The sequence below is a fragment of the Hydractinia symbiolongicarpus genome, chromosome 6, assembly GCF_029227915.1.
Source record: "Hydractinia symbiolongicarpus strain clone_291-10 chromosome 6, HSymV2.1, whole genome shotgun sequence".
In the NCBI taxonomy this organism is placed as follows: Eukaryota; Metazoa; Cnidaria; class Hydrozoa; order Anthoathecata; family Hydractiniidae; genus Hydractinia; species Hydractinia symbiolongicarpus.
Genome location: NC_079880.1, coordinates 16,258,411 through 16,279,765, shown reverse-complemented (window position 1 = coordinate 16,279,765; position 21,355 = coordinate 16,258,411). Strand labels below are relative to the sequence as shown.

General features: G+C 46.8%; 1 long non-coding RNA gene across 1 annotated transcript; it reads left to right on the top strand.

The window, feature by feature from the left end:
* Positions 1-211: 211 nt before the first annotated feature.
* LOC130647199 (uncharacterized) lies at positions 212-19,159 on the top strand. The gene is made up of 2 exons (XR_008982814.1): positions 212-1,604; positions 2,871-19,159. It is a non-coding gene; the product is annotated as an uncharacterized LOC130647199 (long non-coding RNA).
* Positions 19,160-21,355: the final 2,196 nt, after the last annotated feature.

The following is a 21,355-nucleotide window of genomic DNA, read 5'->3' as shown; positions in this document are numbered from 1 at the left end:
GGCCGTATTGCAGCCTTTTCATGGCGTGTCCATGTGGTTTACGGCGTTCTAAAGCCATGGAACCAGGAAAGACAACTTAGGACGGCGTAGTGTATTGAGAGTGGAAGAACTAGACCAATGGTAACAAGCTTGGACGCGTGGAACCACGTGATTTACCTTTATTAGGCGTCAAAAGGCCGTATTATTGCTTTTCAATGGCGTGTGCATGTGTTTTACGGCGTTGTAAAGACATGGAGCCAGGGAAAACAACTTAGGACGTCGTAGTGCATTGAGAGTGGAAGAACTAGACCAATAGTAACCTGCGCAGTCACGCGGAACCACGCGATTTACGTGTAAGGCCTTTAATAGGCGGCAAATGGCCGTATTATAGCCTTTTCATGGCGTGTGCATGTGGATTACGGCGTTCTGAAGCCATGGAACCAGGAATAACAACTTAGGACGTTCTAGTGTATTGAGGGTGGAAGGACTAGACCAATGGTAACCTGCGCAGGCACGCGAAACCACACGATTACGTGTAAGGCATTTAATGGGCGGCAATAGGCCGTATTATAGCCTTTTCATGGCGTGTGCATGTCGTTTACGGCGTTGTAAAGCCATGGAACCAGGGAAAACAACTTACGACGGCGAAGTGTATTGACAGTGGAAGAACTAGACCAATGGTAACAAGTTTTGACGCGTGGAAACACGTGATTTACCTTTATTAGGCGTCAAAAGGCCGTATTATAGCCTTTTCATGGCGTGTGCATGTGTTTTACGGCGTTGTAAAGACATGGAGCCAGGGAAAACAACTTAGGACGTCCTAGTGCATTGAGAGTGGAAGAACTAGACCAATAGTAACCTGCGCAGTCACGCGGAACCACGCGATTTACGTGTAAGGCCTTTAATAGGCGGCAAATGGCCGTATTATAGCCTTTTCATGGCGTGTGCATGTGGATTACGGCGTTCTGAAGCCATGGAACCAGGAATAACAACTTAGGACGTTCTAATGTATTGAGGGTGGAAGGACTAGACCAATGGTAACCTGCGCAGGCACGCGAAACCACACGATTACGTGTAAGGCATTTAATGGGCGGCAATAGGCCGTATTGCAGCTTTTAGACGTGTGTGCATGTAATTGACGGCGTTCCAAAGCCATGGAGCCAGGGAAAATAACTTAGGACGTCGTAGTGTATTGAGAGTGGAAGGACTAGACCAATGGTAACCTGTGCAGTGACGCAGAACCACGCGATGTACGTGTATGGCATTTAATAGGCATCAAAGGCCGTATTATAGCCTTTTCATGGCGTGTGCATGTGGTTTACGGCGTTGTAAAGCCATGGAACCAGGAATAACAACTTAGGACGTTCTAGTGTATTGAGAGTGGAAAGACTAGACCAATGGTAACCTGCGCAGGCACGCGAAACCACACAATTACATGTAAGGCATTTAATAGGCATCAAAAGTCCGTATTATAGCCTTTTCATGGCGTGTGCATGTGGTTTACGGCGTTGTAAAGCCATGGAACCAGGGAAAACAACTTAGGAGGGCGTAGTGTATTGAGAGTGGAAGAACTAGACCAATGGTAACAAGCTTGGACGCTTGGAACCCCGTGATGTACCTGTAAGGTCTTTATTAAGCGTCAAAAGGCCGTATAGCCTTTTCTTGGCGTGTGCATGTGGTTTACGGCGTTGTAAAGCCATAGAACCAGGAAAAACAACTTAGGACGGCGTAGTGCATTGAGAGTGGAAGAACTAGACCAATAGTAACCTGCGCAGTCACGCGGAAACACGCGATTTACGTGTAAGGCATTTAATAGGCGGGAAATGGCCGTATTATGGCCTTTCAATGGCGTGTGCATGTGGTTTACGGCGTTCTAAACACATGGAACCAGAGAAAACAACTTAGGACATTCTAGTGTATTGAGAGTGGAAGGACTAGACCAATGGTAAACTGCGCAGGCACGCGAAACCACACGATTACGTGTAAGGCATTTAATAGGCGTCAAAAGGCCGTATTATAGCCTTTTCATGGCGTGTGCATGTGGTTTACGGCGTTGTAAAGCCATGGAACCAGGGAAAATAACTTACGACGGCGTAGTGTATTGACAGTGGAAGAACTAGACCAATGGTAACAAGTTTTGACGCGTGGAAACACGTGATTTACCTTTATTAGGCGTCAAAAGGCCGTATTATATCCTTTTCATGGCGTGTGCATGTGTTTTACGGCGTTGTAAAGACATGGAGCCAGGGAAAGCAACTTAGGACGTCCTAGTGCATTGAGAGTGGAAGAACTAGACCAATGGTAACCTGCGCAGACACGCAGACCAACGTGATTTACGTGTAAGGACTTTATTAGGCGGCAAAGGCGGTATTATTGCTTTTCAATGGCGTGTGCATGTAGTTGACGGCGTTCCAAAGCTATGGAGCCAGAGAAAACAACTTAGGACGTCGTAGTGCATTGACAGTGGAAGGACTAGACCAATTGTAACCTTTGCATTGACGCAGAACCACGCGATGTACGTGTATGGCATTTAATAGGCGTCAAAAGGCCGTATTATAGCTTTTTCATGGCGTGTGCATGTGGTTTACGGCGTTGTAAAGCCATGGAACCAGGAAAAACGACTTAGGACGGCGTAGTGTATTGAGAGTGGAAGGAGTAGACCAATGGTAACCTGCGCAGGCACGCGAACCACGCGATTTACGTGTAAGGCATTTAATAGGCATCAAAAGTCCGTATTATAGCCTTTTCATGGCGTGTGCATGTGGTTTACGGCTTTCTAAAGCCATGGAACCAGGAATAACAACTTAGGACGTTCTAGTCCATTGACAGTGGAAGTACTAGATCATTGGTAACCTGCGCAGGCACGCTGACCCACCTGATTTACGTGTAAGGCCTTTAATAGGTGGCAAAATGCCGTATTGCAGCCTTTTCATGGCGTGTGCATGTGGATTACAGCGTTCTGAAGCCATGCAACCAGGAATAACAACTTAGGACGTTCTAGTGTATTGAGAGTGGAAGAACTAGACCAATGGTAACAAGCTTGGACGCGTGGAACCACGTGATTTACCTTTATTAGGCGTCAAAAGGCCGTATTATAGCCTTTTCATGGCGTGTGCATGTGGATTACGGCGTTCTGAAGCCATGGAACCAGGAATAACAACTTAGGACGTTCTAGTGTATTGAGGGTGGAAGGACTAGACCAATGGTAACCTGCGCAGGCACGCGAAACCACACGATTACGTGTAAGGCATTTAATGGGCGGCAATAGGCCGTATTATAGCCTTTTCATGGCGTGTGCATGTGGTTTACGGCGTTGTAAAGCCATGGAACCAGGGAAAACAACTTACGACGGCGTAGTGTATTGACAGTGGAAGAACTAGACCAATGGTAACAAGTTTTGACGCGTGGAAACACGTGATTTACCTTTATTAGGCGTCAAAAGGCCGTATTATAGCCTTTTCATGGCGTGTGCATGTGTTTTACGGCGTTGTAAAGACATGGAGCCAGGGAAAACAACTTAGGACGTCCTAGTGCATTGAGAGTGGAAGAACTAGACCAATGGTAACCTGCGCAGACACGCAGACCAACGTGATTTACGTGTAAGGACTTTATTAGGCGGCAAAGGCGGTATTATTGCTTTTCAATGGCGTGTGCATGTAGTTGACGGCGTTCCAAAGCTATGGAGCCAGAGAAAACAACTTAGGACGTCGTAGTGCATTGACAGTGGAAGGACTAGACCAATGGTAACTTTTGCATTGACGCAGAACCACGCGATGTACGTGTATGGCATTTAATAGGCGTCAAAAGGCCGTATTATAGCTTTTTCATGGCGTGTGCATGTGGTTTACGGCGTTGTAAAGCCATGGAACCAGGAAAAACAACTTAGGACGGCGTAGTGTATTGAGAGTGGAAGGAGTAGACCAATGGTAACCTGCGCAGGCACGCGGAACCACGCGATTTACGTGTAAGGCATTTAATAGGCATCAAAAGTCCGTATTATAGCCTTTTCATGGCGTGTTCATGTGGTTTACAGCGTTGTAAAGCCATGGAACCAGGAAAAACAACTTAGGACGCTCTCGTGTATTGAGAGTGAAAGAACTAGACTAATGGTTACAAGCTTGGACGGGTGGAACCACGTGATTTACCTGTAAGGCCTTTATTAGGCGTCAAAAGGCCGTATTATAGCCTTTTTATGGCGTGTGCATGTGGATTACGGCTTTCTAAAGCCATTGAACCAGGAATAACAACTTAGGACGTTCTAGTGTATTGAGAGTGGAAGGACTAGACCAATGGTAACCTGCGCAGGCACGCGAAACCACACGATTACGTGTAAGGCATTTAATAGGCGTTAAAAGGCCGTATTATAGCCTTTCAATGGCGTGTGCATGTGGTTTACGGCGTTGTAAAGCCATGGAACCAGGAAAAACAACTTAGGACGGCGTAGTGTATTGAGAGTGGAAGAACTAGACCAATGGTAACAAGCTTGGACGCGTGGAACCACGTGATTTACCTTTATTAGGCGTCAAAAGGCCGTATTATAGCCTTTTCATGGCGTGTGCATGTGGTTTACGGCGTTGTAAAGCCATGGAACCAGGAAAAACAACTTAGGACGCTCTCGTGTATTGAGAGTGGAAAGACTAGACCAATGGTAACCTGCGCAGGCACGCAGACCAACGTGATTTACGTGTAAGGACTTTAATAGGCGGCAAAGGCGGTATTATTGCTTTTCAATGGCGTGTGCATGTAGTTGACGGCGTTCCAAAGCTATTGAGCCAGAGAAAACAACTTAGGACGGCGTAGTGTATTGAGAGTGGAAGAACTAGACCAATGGTAACAAGCTTGGACGCGTGGAACCACGTGATTTACCTTTATTGGCGTCAAAAGGCCGTATTATAGCCTTTTCATGGCGTATCCATGTGGTTTACGGCGTTCTAAAGCCATGGAACCAGGAAAAACAACTTAGGACGGCGTAGTGTATTGAGAGTGGAAGAACTAGACCAATGGTAACAAGCTTGGACGCGTGGAATCACGTGATTTACCTGTAAGGCCTTTATTAGGCGTCAAAAGGCCGTATTATAGCCTTTTCATGGCGTCTGCATGTGGTTTACAGCGTTGTAAAGCTATGGAGCCAGAGAAAACAACTTAGGACGTCGTAGTGCATTGACAGTGGAAGGACTAGACCAATGGTAACCTGCGCAGGCACGCAGAACGACGCAATTTACGTGTAAGGCATTTAATAGGCGTCAAAAGGCCGTATTATAGCCTTTTCATGGCGTGTGCATGTGGTTTACGCCGTTGTAAAGCCATGGAACCAGGAAACCAACTTAGGACGGCGTAGTGTATTGAGAGTGGAAGAACTAGACCAATGAGAACAAGCTTGGACGCGTGGAACCTTGTGATTTACGTGTAAGGCCTTCATTAGGCGTCCAGAGGCCGTATTATAGCCTTTTCATGGCGTGTGCATGTGGATTACGGCGTTGTAAAGCCATGGAGCCAGGGAAAACAACTTAGGACGGCGTAGTGTATTGAGAGTGGAAGAACTAGACCAATGGTAACAAGCTTGGACGCGTGGAACCCCGTGATTTACGTGTAAGGCATTTAATGGGCGTCAAAAGGCCGTATTATAGCCTTTTCATGGCGTGTGCACGTGGTTTACGGCGTTGTAAAGCCATGGACCCAGGAAAAACAACTTAGGACGGCGTAGTGTATTGGGAGTGGAAGAACTAGACCAATGGTAACAAGCTTGGACGCGTGGAACCACGTGATTTACCTTTATTAGGCTTCAAAAGGCCGTATTATAGCCTTTTCATGGCGTGTGCATGTGGTTTACGGCGTTGTAAAGCTATGGAGCCAGAGAAAACAACTTAGGACGTCGTAGTGCATTGACAGTGGAAGGACTAGACCAATGGTAACCTGTGCAGTGACGCAGAACCGCGCGATGTACGTGTATGGCATTTAATAGGCGTCAAAAGGCCGTATTATAGCCTTTTCATGGCGTGTGCATGTGGTTTACGCCGTTGTAAAGCCATGGAACCAGGAAAAACAACTTAGGACGGCGTAGTGTATTGAGAGTGGAAGGAGTAGACCAATGGTAACCTGCACAGCCACGCGGAACCACGCAATTTACGTGTAAGGCATTTAATAGGCGTCAAAAGGCCGTATTATAGCCTTTTCATGGCGTGTGCATGTGGTTTACGGCGTTGTAAAGCCATGGAAACAGGGAAAACAACTTAGGACGGCGTAGTGTATTGAGAGTGGAAGAACTAGACCAATGGTAACAAGCTTTGACGCGTGGAACCCCGTGATTTACGTGTAAGGCATTTAATAGGCGTTAAAAGGCCGTATTATAGCCTTTTCATGGCGTGTGCATGTGGATTACGGCGTTCTGAATCCATGGAACCAGGGAAAACAACTTAGGACGGTCTAGTCCATTGAGAATGGAAGGAATAGACCAATGAGAGCAAGCTTGGACGCCAAACCACACGATTACGTGTAAGGCATTTAATGGGCGGCAATAGGCCGTATTGCAGCTTTTAGACGTGTTTGCATGTAATTGACGGCGTTCCAAAGCCATGGAGCCAGGGAAAATAACTTAGGACGTCGTAGTGTATTGAGAGTGGAAGGACTAGACCAATGGTAACCTGCGCAGGCACGCAGAACGACGCAATTTACGTGTAAGGCATTTAATAGGCGTCAAAAGGACCTATTATAGCCTTTTCTTGGCGTGTGCATGTGTTTTACGGCGTTGTAAAGACATGGAGCCAGGGAAAACAACTTAGGACGTCCTAGTGCATTGAGAGTGGAAGAACTAGAACAATGGTAACAAGCTTGGACGCGTTGAACCCTGTGATTTACGTGTAAGGCATTTAATAGGCGTTAAAAGGCCGTATTATAGCCTTTTCATGGCGTGTGCATGTGGATTACGGCGTTCTGAATCCATGGAACCAGGGAAAACAACTTAGGACGGTCTAGTCCATTGAGAATGGAAGGAATAGACCAATGAGAGCAAGCTTGGACGCGTGGAACCACGTAATTTAAGTGTAAGGCCTTTGATAGGCGTCAAAAGGCCGTATTATAGCCTTTTCATGGCGTGTGCATGTGTTTTACGGCGTTGTAAAGACATGGAGCCAGGGAAAACAGCTTAGGACGTCCTAGTGCATTGAGAGTGGAAGAACTAGACCAATAGTAACCTGCGCAGTCACGCGGAACTACGCGATTTACGTGCAAGGCCATTAATAGGCGGCAAATGGCCGTATTATAGCCTTTTCATGGCGTGTGCATGTGGATTACGGCGTTCTGAAGCCATGGAACCAGGAATAACAACTTAGGACGCTTTAGTCTATTGAGAATGGAAGGACTAGACCAATGGTAACCTGCGCAGGCACGCCAAACCACACGATTACGTGTAAGGCATTTAATGGGCGGCAATAGGCCGTATTGCAGCTTTTAGACGTGTTTGCATGTAATTGACGGCGTTCCAAAGCCATGGAGCCAGGGAAAATAACTTAGGACGTCGTAGTGTATTGAGAGTGGAAGGACTAGACCAATGGTAACCTGCGCAGGCACGCAGAACGACGCAATTTACGTGTAAGGCATTTAATAGGCGTCAAAAGGACCTATTATAGCCTTTTCTTGGCGTGTGCATGTGTTTTACGGCGTTGTAAAGACATGGAGCCAGGGAAAACAACTTAGGACGTCCTAGTGCATTGAGAGTGGAAGAACTAGACCAATGGTAACAAGCTTGGACGCGTTGAACCCTGTGATTTACGTGTAAGGCATTTAATAGGCGTCAAAAGGCCGTATTATAGCCTTTTCATGGCGTGTGCATGTGGTTTACGGCGTTGTAAAGCCATGGAACCAGGAAAAACAACTTAGGACGGCGTAGTGTATTGAGAGTGGAAGAAGTAGAACAATGGTAACAAGCTTGGACGCGTGGAACCACGTGATTTACCTTTATTAGGCGTCCAGAGGCTGTATTATAGCCTTTTCATGGCGTGTGCATGTGTTTTACGGCGTTGTAAAGACATGGAGCCAGGGAAAACAACTTAGGACGTCCTAGTGTATTGAAGGTGGAAGGACTAGACCAATGGTAACCTGCGCAGGCACGTGAAACCACACGATTACGTGTAAGGCATTTAATGGTCGGCAATAGGCCGTATTGCAGCTTTTAGACGTGTTTGCATGTAATTGACGGCGTTCCAAAGCCATGGAGCCAGGGAAAATAACTTAGGACGTCGTAGTGTATTGAGAGTGGAAGGACTAGACCAATGGTAACCTGTGCAGGCACGCAGAACCACGCAATTTACGTGTAAGGCATTTAATAGGCGTCAAAAGGCCGTATTATAGCCTTTTCATGGCGTGTGCATGTGGTTTACGCCGTTGTAAAGCCATGGAACCAGGAAAAACAACTTAGGACGGCGTAGTGTATTGAGAGTGGAAGAACTAGAACAATGGTAACAAGCTTGGACGCGTGGAACCACGTGATTTACCTTTATTAGGCGTCCAGAGGCTGTATTATAGCCTTTTCATGGCGTGTGCATGTGGATTACGGCGTTGTAAAGCCATGGAGCCAGGGAAAACAACTTAGGACGGCGTAGTGTATTGAGAGTGGAAGAACTAGACCAATGGTAACAAGCTTGGACGCGTGGAACCCTGTGATTTACGTGTAAGGCATTTAATGGGCGTCAAAAGGCCGTATTATAGCCTTTTCATGGCGTGTGCATGTGGTTTACGCCGTTGTAAAGCCATGGAACCAGGAAACCAACTTAGTACGGCGTAGTGTATTGAGAGTGGAAGAACTAGACCAATGAGAACAAGCTTGGAAGCGTGGAACCACGTAATTTAAGTGTAAGGCCTTTGATAGGCCTTAAAAGGCCGTATTATAGCCTTTTCATGGCGTGTGCATGTGTGTTACGGCGTTGTAAAGACATGGAGCCAGGGAAAACAACTTAGGACGTCCTAGTGCATTGAGAGTGGAAGAACTAGACCAATAGTAACCTGCGCAGTCACGCGGAACCACGCGATTTACGTGTAAGGCCTTTAATAGGCGGCAAATGGCCGTATTATAGCCTTTTCATGGCGTGTGCATGTGGATTACGGCGTTCTGAAGCCATGGAACCAGGAATAACAACTTAGGACGTTCTAGTGTATTGAGGGTGGAAGGACTAGACCAATGGTAACCTGCGCAGGCACGCGAAACCACACGATTACGTGTAAGGCATTTAATGGGCGGCAATAGGCCGTATTGCAGCTTTTAGACGTGTTTGCATGTAATTGACGGCGTTCCAAAGCCATGGAGCCAGGGAAAATAACTTAGGACGTCGTAGTGTATTGAGAGTGGAAGGACTAGACCAATGGTAACCTGCGCAGGCACGCAGAACCACGCAATTTACGTGTAAGGCATTTAATAGGCGTCAAAAGGACCTATTATAGCCTTTTCATGGCGTGTGCATGTGGTTTACGGCGTTGTAAAGCCATGGAACCAGGAAAAACAACTTAGGACGCTCTCGTGTATTGAGAGTGGAAAGACTAGACCAATGGTAGCCTGCACAGGCACGCAGACCAACGTGATTTACGTGTAAGGACTTTAATAGGCGGCAAAGGCGGTATTATTGCTTTTCAATGGCGTGTGCATGTAGTTGACGGCGTTCCAAAGCGATGGAACCAGAGAAAACAACTTAGGACGTCGTAGTGCATTGACAGTGGAAGGACTAGACCAATGGTAACCTGTGCAGTGACGCAGAACCACGCGATGTACGTGTATGGCATTTAATAAGCGTCAAAAGGCCGTATTATAGCCTTTTCATGGCGTGTGCATGTGGTTTACGGCGTTGTAAAGCCATGGAACCAGGGAAAACAACTTAGGACGTTCTAGTGTATTGAGAGTGGAAGAACTAGACCAATGGTAACAAGCTTGAACGCGTGGAACCCCGTGATGTACCTGTAAGGTCTTTATTAAGCGTCAAAAGGCCGTATTATAGCCTTTTCATGGCGTGTCCATGTGATTTACGGCGTTCTAAAGCCATGGAACCAGGGAAAACAACTTAGGATGGCGCAGTGTATTGAGAGTGGAAGAACTAGACCAATGGTAACAAGCTTGGACGCGTGGAACCACGTGATTTACCTTTATTAGGCGTCAAAAGGCCGTATTAAAGCCTTTTCATGGCGTGTGCATGTGGATTAAGGCTTTCTAAAGCCATGGAACCGGGAATAACAACTTAGGACGTTCTAGTCCATTGACAGTGGAAGGACTAGATCAATGGTAACCTGCGCAGGCACGCGGACCCACCTGATTTACGTGTAAGGCCTTTAATAGGCGGCAAAAGGCCGTATTGCAGCCTTCAGACGCATGTGCACGTAGTTGACGGCGTTGTACAGCCTTGGCGCTGGGGAAAACAACTTAGGGCGTTCTAGTCCATTGAGAATGGAAGGACTAGACCAATCGTAATCGTCATGGTCGCGTGGAACGACGTAATTTACGTGTAAGGCCTTTAATAGGCCGCAAAAGGCCGTATTACAGCCCTTAGAGTCCTTTGCATGTAGTTTACGGCGTTCCCAAGGCATGGAGACAGGAAGAACAACTTAGGACGTCGTAGTGTATTGAGAGTGGAAGGACTACGCCAATGGTAACAAGTTTGGACGCGTGGAACCACGTGATTTACGTGTAAAGCCTTTAATAGGCCGCAAAAGGACGCATTAAAGCCTTTTTATGACGTGTGCATGTGGTTTACAGCGTTCTAAAGCCATCGAACCAGGGAAAACAACTTAGGACGTTCTAGTCCATTGAGAATGGAAGGAATAGACCAATGAGAGCAAGCTTGGACGCGTGGAACCACGTGATTTATGTGTAAGGCCTTTATTAGGCGTCCAAAGGACGTATTATAGCCTTTTCATGGCGTGTGCATGTGTTTCACGGCGTTGTAAAGACATGGAGCCAGGGAAAACAACTTAGGACGTCCTAGTGCATTGAGAGTGGAAGAACTAGACCAATGGTAACCCGTGCAGTGATGCAGACCAACGTGATTTATGTGTAAGGTCTTTGTTAGGCGGCAAAGGCGGTATTATTGCTTTTCAAAGGCGTGTGCATGTAGTTGACGGCGTTCCAAAGCTATGGAGCCAGAGAAAACAACTTAGGATGTCGTAGTGCATTGACAGTGGAAGGACTAGACCAATGGTAACCTGTGCAGTGACGCAGAACCACGCGATGTACGTGTATGGCATTTAATAGGCGTCCAAAGGCCGTATCATAGCCTTTTCATGGCGTGTGCATGTGGATTACGGCGTTGTAAAGCCATGGAGCCAGGGAAAACAACTTAGGACGGCGTAGTGTATTGAGAGTGGAAGAACTAGACCAATGGTAACAAGCTTGGACGCGTGGAACCCCGTGATTTACGTGTAAGGCATTTAATGGGCGTCAAAAGGCCGTATTATAGCCTTTTCATGGCGTGTGCACGTGGTTTACGGCGTTGTAAAGCCATGGAGCCAGGGAAAACAACTTAGGACGGCGTAGTGTATTGAGAGTGGAAGAACTAGACCAATGGTAACAAGCTTGGACGCGTGAAACCCTGTGATTTACGTGTAAGGCATTTAATAGGCGTCAAAAGGCCGTATTATAGCCTTTTCATGGCGTGTGCATGTGGTTTACGCCGTTGTAAAGCCATGGAACCAGGAAACCAACTTAGGACGGCGTAGTGTATTGAGAGTGGAAGAACTAGACCAATGAGAACAAGCTTGGAAGCGTGGAACCACGTAATTTAAGTGTAAGGCATTTAATAGGCGTCAAAAGGCCGTATTATAGCCTTTTCATGGCGTGTGCATGTGGTTTACGGCGTTGTAAAGCCATGGAACCAGGAAAAACAACTTAGGACGGCGTAGTGTATTGAGAGTGGAAGAACTAGAACAATGGTAACAAGCTTGGACGCATGGAACCACGTGATTTACCTTTATTAGGCGTCCAGAGGCTGTATTATAGCCTTTTCATGGCGTGTGCATGTGTTTTACGGCGTTGTAAAGACATGGAGTCAGGGAAAACAACTTAGGACGTCCTAGTGCATTGAGAGTGGAAGAACTAGACCAATAGTAACCTGCGCAGTCACGCGGAACCACGCGATTTACGTGTAAGGCCTTTAATAGGCGGCAAATGGCCGTATTATAGCCTTTTCATGGCGTGTGCATGTGGATTACGGCGTTCTGAAGCCATGGAACCAGGAATAACAACTTAGGACGTTCTATTGTATTGAGGGTGGAAGGACTAGACCAATGGTAACCTGCGCAGGCACGCAAAACCACACGATTACGTGTAAGGCATTTAATGGGCGGCAATAGGCCGTATTGAAGCTTTTAGACGTGTTTGCATGTAATTGACGGCGTTCCAAAGCCATGGAGCCAGGGAAAATAACTTAGGACGTCGTAGTGTATTGAGAGTGGAAGGACTAGACCAATAATAACCTGTGCAGGCACGCGAAACCACACGATTACGTGTAAGGCATTTAATAGGCGTCAAAAGGCCGTATTATAGCCTTTTCATGGCGTGTACATGTGGTTTACGGCGTTGTAAAGCCATGGAACCAGAAAAAACAACTTAGGACGGCGTAGTGTATCGAGAGTGGAAGAACTAGACCAATGGTAACAAGCTTGGACGCGTGGAACCTTGTGATTTACGTGTAAGGCCTTTATTAGGCGTCCAGAGGCCGTATTATAGCCTTTTCATGGCGTGTGCATGTGGATTACGGCGTTGTAAAGCCATGGAGCCAGGGAAAACAACTTAGGACGGCGTAGTGTACTGAGAGTGGAAGAACTAGACCAATGGTAACAAGTTTGGACGCGTGGAACCCCGTGATTTACGTGTAAGGCATTTAATAGGCGTCAAAAGGCCGTATTATAGCCTTTTTATGGCGTGTGCATGTGGTTTACGGCGTTGTAAAGCCATGGAACCAGGAAAAACAACTTAGGACGTTCTAGTGTATTGAGAGTGGAAGGACTAGACCAATGGTAACCTGCGCAGGCACGCGAAACCACACGATTACGTGTAAGGCATTTAAAAGGCGTCAAAAGGCCGTATTATAGCCTTTTCATGGCGTGTACATGTGGTTTACGGCGTTGTAAAGCCATGGAACCAGAAAAAACAACTTAGGACGGCGTAGTGTATCGAGAGTGGAAGAACTAGACCAATGGTAACAAGCTTGGACGCGTGGAACCTTGTGATTTACGTGTAAGGCCTTCATTAGGCGTCCAGAGGCCGTATTATAGCCTTTTCATGGCGTGTGCATGTGGATTACGGCGTTGTAAAGCCATGGAGCCATGGAAAACAACTTAGGACGGCGTAGTGTATTGAGAGTGGAAGAACTAGACAAATGGTAACAAGCTTGGACGCGTGGAACCCCGTGATTTACGTGTAAGGCATTTAATGGGCGTCAAAAGGCCGTATTATAGCCTTTTCATGGCGTGTGCACGTGGTTTACGGCGTTGTAAAGCCATGGAGCCAGGGAAAACAACTTAGGACGGCGTAGTGTATTGAGAGTGGAAGAACTAGACCAATGGTAACAAGCTTGGACGCGTGGAACCCTGTGATTTACGTGTAAGGCATTTAATAGGCGTCAAAAGGCCGTATTATAGCCTTTTCATGGCGTGTGCATGTGGTTTACGCCGTTGTAAAGCCATGGAACCAGGAAACCAACTTAGGACGGCGTAGTGTATTGAGAGTGGAAGAACTAGACCAATGAGAACAAGCTTGGAAGCGTGGAACCACGTAATTTAAGTGTAAGGTATTTAATAGGCGTCAAAAGGCCGTATTATAGCCTTTTCATGGCGTGTGCATGTGGTTTACGGCGTTGTAAAGCCATGGAACCAGGAAAAACAACTTAGGACGGCGTAGTGTATTGAGAGTGGAAGAACTAGAACAATGGTAACAAGCTTGGACGCGTGGAACCACGTGATTTACCTTTATTAGGCGTCCAGAGGCTGTATTATAGCCTTTTCATGGCGTGTGCATGTGTTTTACGGCGTTGTAAAGACATGGAGCCAGGGAAAACAACTTAGGACGTCCTAGTGCATTGAGAGTGGAAGAACTAGACCAATAGTAACCTGCGCAGTCACGCGGAACCACGCGATTTACGTGTAAGGCCTTTAATAGGCGGCAAATGGCCGTATTATAGCCTTTTCATGGCATGTGCATGTGGATTACGGCGTTCTGAAGCCATGGAACCAGGAATAACAACTTAGGACGTTCTATTGTATTGAGGGTGGAAGGACTAGACCAATGGTAACCTGCGCAGGCACGCAAAACCACACGATTACGTGTAAGGCATTTAATGGGCGGCAATAGGCCGTATTGCAGCTTTTAGACGTGTTTGCATGTAATTGACGGCGTTCCAAAGCCATGGAGCCAGGGAAAATAACTTAGGACGTCGTAGTGTATTGAGAGTGGAAGGACTAGACCAATGGTAACCTGCGCAGGCACGCAGAACCACGCAATTTACGTGTAAGGCATTTAATAGGCGTCAAAAGGCCGTATTATAGCCTTTTCATGGCGTGTGCATGTGGTTTACGCCGTTGTAAAGCCATGGAACCAGGAAAAACAACTTAGGACGGCGTAGTGTATTGAGAGTGGAAGAACTAGAACAATGGTAGCAAGCTTGGACGCGTGGAACCACGTGATTTACCTTTATTAGGCGTCCAGAGGCTGTATTATAGCCTTTTCATGGCGTGTGCATGTGGATTACGGCGTTGTAAAGCCATGGAGCCAGGGAAAACAACTTAGGACGGCGTAGTGTATTGAGAGTGGAAGAACTAGACCAATGGTAACAAGCTTGGACGCGTGGAACCCTGTGATTTACGTGTAAGGCATTTAATAGGCGTCAAAAGGCCGTATTATAGCCTTTTCATGGCGTGTGCATGTGGTTTACGCCGTTGTAAAGCCATGGAACCAGGAAACCAACTTAGGACGGCGTAGTGTATTGAGAGTGGAAGAACTGGACCAATGAGAACAAGCTTGGAAGCGTGGAACCACGTAATTTAAGTGTAAGGCCTTTGATAGGCCTTAAAAGGCCGTATTATAGCCTTTTCATGGCTTGTGCATGTGGATTACGGCGTTCTGAAGCCATGGAACCAGGAATAACAACTTAGGACGTTCTAGTGTATTGAGGGTGGAAGGACTAGACCAATGGTAACCTGCGCAGGCACGCGAAACCACACGATTACGTGTAAGGCATTTAATGGGCGGCAATAGGCCGTATTGCAGCTTTTAGACGTGTTTGCATGTAATTGACGGCGTTCCAAAGCCATGGAGCCAGGGAAAATAACTTAGGACGTCGTAGTGTATTGAGAGTGGAAGGACTAGACCAATGGTAACCTGCGCAGGCACGCAGAACCACGCAATTTACGTGTAAGGCATTTAATAGGCGTCAAAAGGACCTATTATAGCCTTTTCATGGCGTGTGCATGTGGTTTACGGCGTTGTAAAGCCATGGAACCAGGAAAAACAACTTAGGACGCTCTCGTGTATTGAGAGTGAAAAGACTAGACCAATGGTAACCTGCACAGGCACGCAGACCAACGTGATTTACGTGTAAGGACTTTAATAGGCGGCAAAGGCGGTATTATTACTTTTGAATGGCGTGTGCATGTAGTTGACGGCGTTCCAAAGCGATGGAGCCAGAGAAAACAACTTAGGACGTCGTAGTGCATTGACAGTGGAAGGACTAGACCAATGGTAACCTGTGCAGTGACGCAGAACCACGCGATGTACGTGTATGGCATTTAATAAGCGTCAAAAGGCCGTATTATAGCCTTTTCATGGCGTGTGCATGTGGTTTACGGCGTTGTAAAGCCATGGAACCAGGAATAACAACTTAGGACGTTCTAGTGTATTGAGAGTGGAAAGACTAGACCAATGGTAACCTGCGCAGGCACGCGAAACCACGCAATTTACGTGTAAGGCATTTAATAGGCGTCAAAAGGCCGTATTATAGCCTTTTCATGGCGTGTGCATGTGGTTTACGCCGTTGTAAAGCCATGGAACCAGGAAAAACAACTTAGGACGGCGTAGTGTATTGAGAGTGGAAGAACTAGAACAATGGTAACAAGCTTGGACGCGTGGAACCACGTGATTTACCTTTATTAGGCGTCCAGAGGCTGTATTATAGCCTTTTCATGGCGTGTGCATGTGGATTACGGCGTTGTAAAGCCATGGAGCCAGGGAAAACAACTTAGGACGGCGTAGTGTATTGAGAGTGGAAGAACTAGACCAATGGTAACAAGCTTGGACGCGTGGAACCCTGTGATTTACGTGTAAGGCATTTAATGGGCGTCAAAAGGCCGTATTATAGCCTTTTCATGGCGTGTGCATGTGGTTTACGCCGTTGTAAAGCCATGGAACCAGGAAACCAACTTAGTACGGCGTAGTGTATTGAGAGTGGAAGAACTAGACCAATGAGAACAAGCTTGGAAGCGTGGAACCACGTAATTTAAGTGTAAGGCCTTTGATAGGCCTTAAAAGGCCGTATTATAGCCTTTTCATGGCGTGTGCATGTGTGTTACGGCGTTGTAAAGACATGGAGCCAGGGAAAACAACTTAGGACGTCCTAGTGCATTGAGAGTGGAAGAACTAGACCAATAGTAACCTGCGCAGTCACGCGGAACCACGCGATTTACGTGTAAGGCCTTTAATAGGCGGCAAATGGCCGTATTATAGCCTTTTCATGGCGTGTGCATGTGGATTACGGCGTTCTGAAGCCATGGAACCAGGAATAACAACTTAGGACGTTCTAGTGTATTGAGGGTGGAAGGACTAGACCAATGGTAACCTGCGCAGGCACGCGAAACCACACGATTACGTGTAAGGCATTTAATGGGCGGCAATAGGCCGTATTGCAGCTTTTAGACGTGTTTGCATGTAATTGACGGCGTTCCAAAGCCATGGAGCCAGGGAAAATAACTTAGGACGTCGTAGTGTATTGAGAGTGGAAGGACTAGACCAATGGTAACCTGCGCAGGCACGCAGAACCACGCAATTTACGTGTAAGGCATTTAATAGGCGTCAAAAGGACCTATTATAGCCTTTTCATGGCGTGTGCATGTGGTTTACGGCGTTGTAAAGCCATGGAACCAGGAAAAACAACTTAGGACGCTCTCGTGTATTGAGAGTGGAAAGACTAGACCAATGGTAGCCTGCACAGGCACGCAGACCAACGTGATTTACGTGTAAGGACTTTAATAGGCGGCAAAGGCGGTATTATTGCTTTTCAATGGCGTGTGCATGTAGTTGACGGCGTTCCAAAGCGATGGAACCAGAGAAAACAACTTAGGACGTCGTAGTGCATTGACAGTGGAAGGACTAGACCAATGGTAACCTGTGCAGTGACGCAGAACCACGCGATGTACGTGTATGGCATTTAATAAGCGTCAAAAGGCCGTATTATAGCCTTTTCATGGCGTGTGCATGTGGTTTACGGCGTTGTAAAGCCATGGAACCAGGGAAAACAACTTAGGACGTTCTAGTGTATTGAGAGTGGAAGAACTAGACCAATGGTAACAAGCTTGAACGCGTGGAACCCCGTGATGTACCTGTAAGGTCTTTATTAAGCGTCAAAAGGCCGTATTATAGCCTTTTCATGGCGTGTCCATGTGATTTACGGCGTTCTAAAGCCATGGAACCAGGGAAAACAACTTAGGATGGCGCAGTGTATTGAGAGTGGAAGAACTAGACCAATGGTAACAAGCTTGGACGCGTGGAACCACGTGATTTACCTTTATTAGGCGTCAAAAGGCCGTATTAAAGCCTTTTCATGGCGTGTGCATGTGGATTAAGGCTTTCTAAAGCCATGGAACCGGGAATAACAACTTAGGACGTTCTAGTCCATTGACAGTGGAAGGACTAGATCAATGGTAACCTGCGCAGGCACGCGGACCCACCTGATTTACGTGTAAGGCCTTTAATAGGCGGCAAAAGGCCGTATTGCAGCCTTCAGACGCATGTGCACGTAGTTGACGGCGTTGTACAGCCTTGGCGCTGGGGAAAACAACTTAGGGCGTTCTAGTCCATTGAGAATGGAAGGACTAGACCAATCGTAATCGTCATGGTCGCGTGGAACGACGTAATTTACGTGTAAGGCCTTTAATAGGCCGCAAAAGGCCGTATTACAGCCCTTAGAGTCCTTTGCATGTAGTTTACGGCGTTCCCAAGGCATGGAGACAGGAAGAACAACTTAGGACGTCGTAGTGTATTGAGAGTGGAAGGACTACGCCAATGGTAACAAGTTTGGACGCGTGGAACCACGTGATTTACGTGTAAAGCCTTTAATAGGCCGCAAAAGGACGCATTAAAGCCTTTTTATGACGTGTGCATGTGGTTTACAGCGTTCTAAAGCCATCGAACCAGGGAAAACAACTTAGGACGTTCTAGTCCATTGAGAATGGAAGGAATAGACCAATGAGAGCAAGCTTGGACGCGTGGAACCACGTGATTTACGTGTAAGGCCTTTATTAGGCGTCCAAAGGACGTATTATAGCCTTTTCATGGCGTGTGCATGTGTTTCACGGCGTTGTAAAGACATGGAGCCAGGGAAAACAACTTAGGACGTCCTAGTGCATTGAGAGTGGAAGAACTAGACCAATGGTAACCCGTGCAGTGATGCAGACCAACGTGATTTATGTGTAAGGTCTTTGTTAGGCGGCAAAGGCGGTATTATTGCTTTTCAAAGGCGTGTGCATGTAGTTGACGGCGTTCCAAAGCTATGGAGCCAGAGAAAACAACTTAGGATGTCGTAGTGCATTGACAGTGGAAGGACTAGACCAATGGTAACCTGTGCAGTGACGCAGAACCACGCGATGTACGTGTATGGCATTTAATAGGCGTCAAAAGGCCGTATTATAGCCTTTTCATGGCGTGTGCATGTGCTTTACGGCGTTATAAAGCCATGGAACCAGGGAAAACAACTTAGGACGGCGTAGTGTATTGAGAGTGGAAGAACTAGAATAATGGTAACAAGCTTGGACGCGTGGAACCACGTGATTTACGGGTAAGGCCTTTATTACGCGTCCAAAGGCCGTATCATAGCCTTTTCATGGCGTGTGCATGTGGATTACGGCGTTGTAAAGCCATGGAGCCAGGGAAAACAACTTAGGACGGCGTAGTGTATTGAGAGTGGAAGAACTAGACCAATGGTAACAAGCTTGGACGCGTGGAACCCCGTGATTTACGTGTAAGGCATTTAATGGGCGTCAAAAGGCCGTATTATAGCCTTTTCATGGCGTGTGCACGTGGTTTACGGCGTTGTAAAGCCATGGAGCCAGGGAAAACAACTTAGGACGGCGTAGTGTATTGAGAGTGGAAGAACTAGACCAATGGTAACAAGCTTGGACGCGTGAAACCCTGTGATTTACGTGTAAGGCATTTAATAGGCGTCAAAAGGCCGTATTATAGCCTTTTCATGGCGTGTGCATGTGGTTTACGCCGTTGTAAAGCCATGGAACCAGGAAACCAACTTAGGACGGCGTAGTGTATTGAGAGTGGAAGAACTAGACCAATGAGAACAAGCTTGGAAGCGTGGAACCACGTAATTTAAGTGTAAGGCATTTAATAGGCGTCAAAAGGCCGTATTATAGCCTTTTCATGGCGTGTGCATGTGGTTTACGGCGTTGTAAAGCCATGGAACCAGGAAAAACAACTTAGGACGGCGTAGTGTATTGAGAGTGGAAGAACTAGAACAATGGTAACAAGCTTGGACGCATGGAACCACGTGATTTACCTTTATTAGGCGTCCAGAGGCTGTATTATAGCCTTTTCATGGCGTGTGCATGTGTTTTACGGCGTTGTAAAGACATGGAGTCAGGGAAAACAACTTAGGACGTCCTAGTGCATTGAGAGTGGAAGAACTAGACCAATAGTAACCTGCGCAGTCACGCGGAACCACGCGATTTACGTGTAAGGCCTTTAATAGGCGGCAAATGGCCGTATTATAGCCTTTTCATGGCGTGTGCATGTGGATTACGGCGTTCTGAAGCCATGGAACCAGGAATAACAACTTAGGACGTTCTATTGTATTGAGGGTGGAAGGACTAGACCAATGGTAACCTGCGCAGGCACGCGAAACCACACGATTACGTGTAAGGCATTTAATGGGCGGCAATAGGCCGTATTGAAGCTTTTAGACGTGTTTGCATGTAATTGACGGCGTTCCAAAGCCATGGAGCCAGGGAAAATAACTTAGGACGTCGTAGTGTATTGAGAGTGGAAGGACTAGACCAATAATAACCTGTGCAGGCACGCGAAACCACACGATTACGTGTAAGGCATTTAATAGGCGTCAAAAGGCCGTATTATAGCCTTTTCATGGCGTGTACATGTGGTTTACGGCGTTGTAAAGCCATGGAACCAGAAAAAACAACTTAGGACGGCGTAGTGTATCGAGAGTGGAAGAACTAGACCAATGGTAACAAGCTTGGACGCGTGGAACCTTGTGATTTACGTGTAAGGCCTTTATTAGGCGTCCAGAGGCCGTATTATAGCCTTTTCATGGCGTGTGCATGTGGATTACGGCGTTGTAAAGCCATGGAGCCAGGGAAAACAACTTAGGACGGCGTAGTGTATTGAGAGTGGAAGAACTAGACCAATGGTAACAAGTTTGGACGCGTGGAACCCCGTGATTTACGTGTAAGGCATTTAATAGGCGTCAAAAGGCCGTATTATAGCCTTTTTATGGCGTGTGCATGTGGTTTACGGCGTTGTAAAGCCATGGAACCAGGAAAAATAACTTAGGACGTTCTAGTGTATTGAGAGTGGAAGGACTAGACCAATGGTAACCTGCGCAGGCACGCGAAACCACACGATTACGTGTAAGGCATTTAAAAGGCGTCAAAAGGCCGTATTATAGCCTTTTCATGGCGTGTACATGTGGTTTACGGCGTTGTAAAGCCATGGAACCAGAAAAAACAACTTAGGACGGCGTAGTGTATCGAGAGTGGAAGAACTAGACCAATGGTAACAAGCTTGGACGCGTGGAACCTTGTGATTTACGTGTAAGGCCTTCATTAGGCGTCCAGAGGCCGTATTATAGCCTTTTCATGGCGTGTGCATGTGGATTACGGCGTTGTAAAGCCATGGAGCCATGGAAAACAACTTAGGACGGCGTAGTGTATTGAGAGTGGAAGAACTAGACAAATGGTAACAAGCTTGGACGCGTGGAACCCCGTGATTTACGTGTAAGGCATTTAATGGGCGTCAAAAGGCCGTATTATAGCCTTTTCATGGCGTGTGCACGTGGTTTACGGCGTTGTAAAGCCATGGAGCCAGGGAAAACAACTTAGGACGGCGTAGTGTATTGAGAGTGGAAGAACTAGACCAATGGTAACAAGCTTGGACGCGTGGAACCCTGTGATT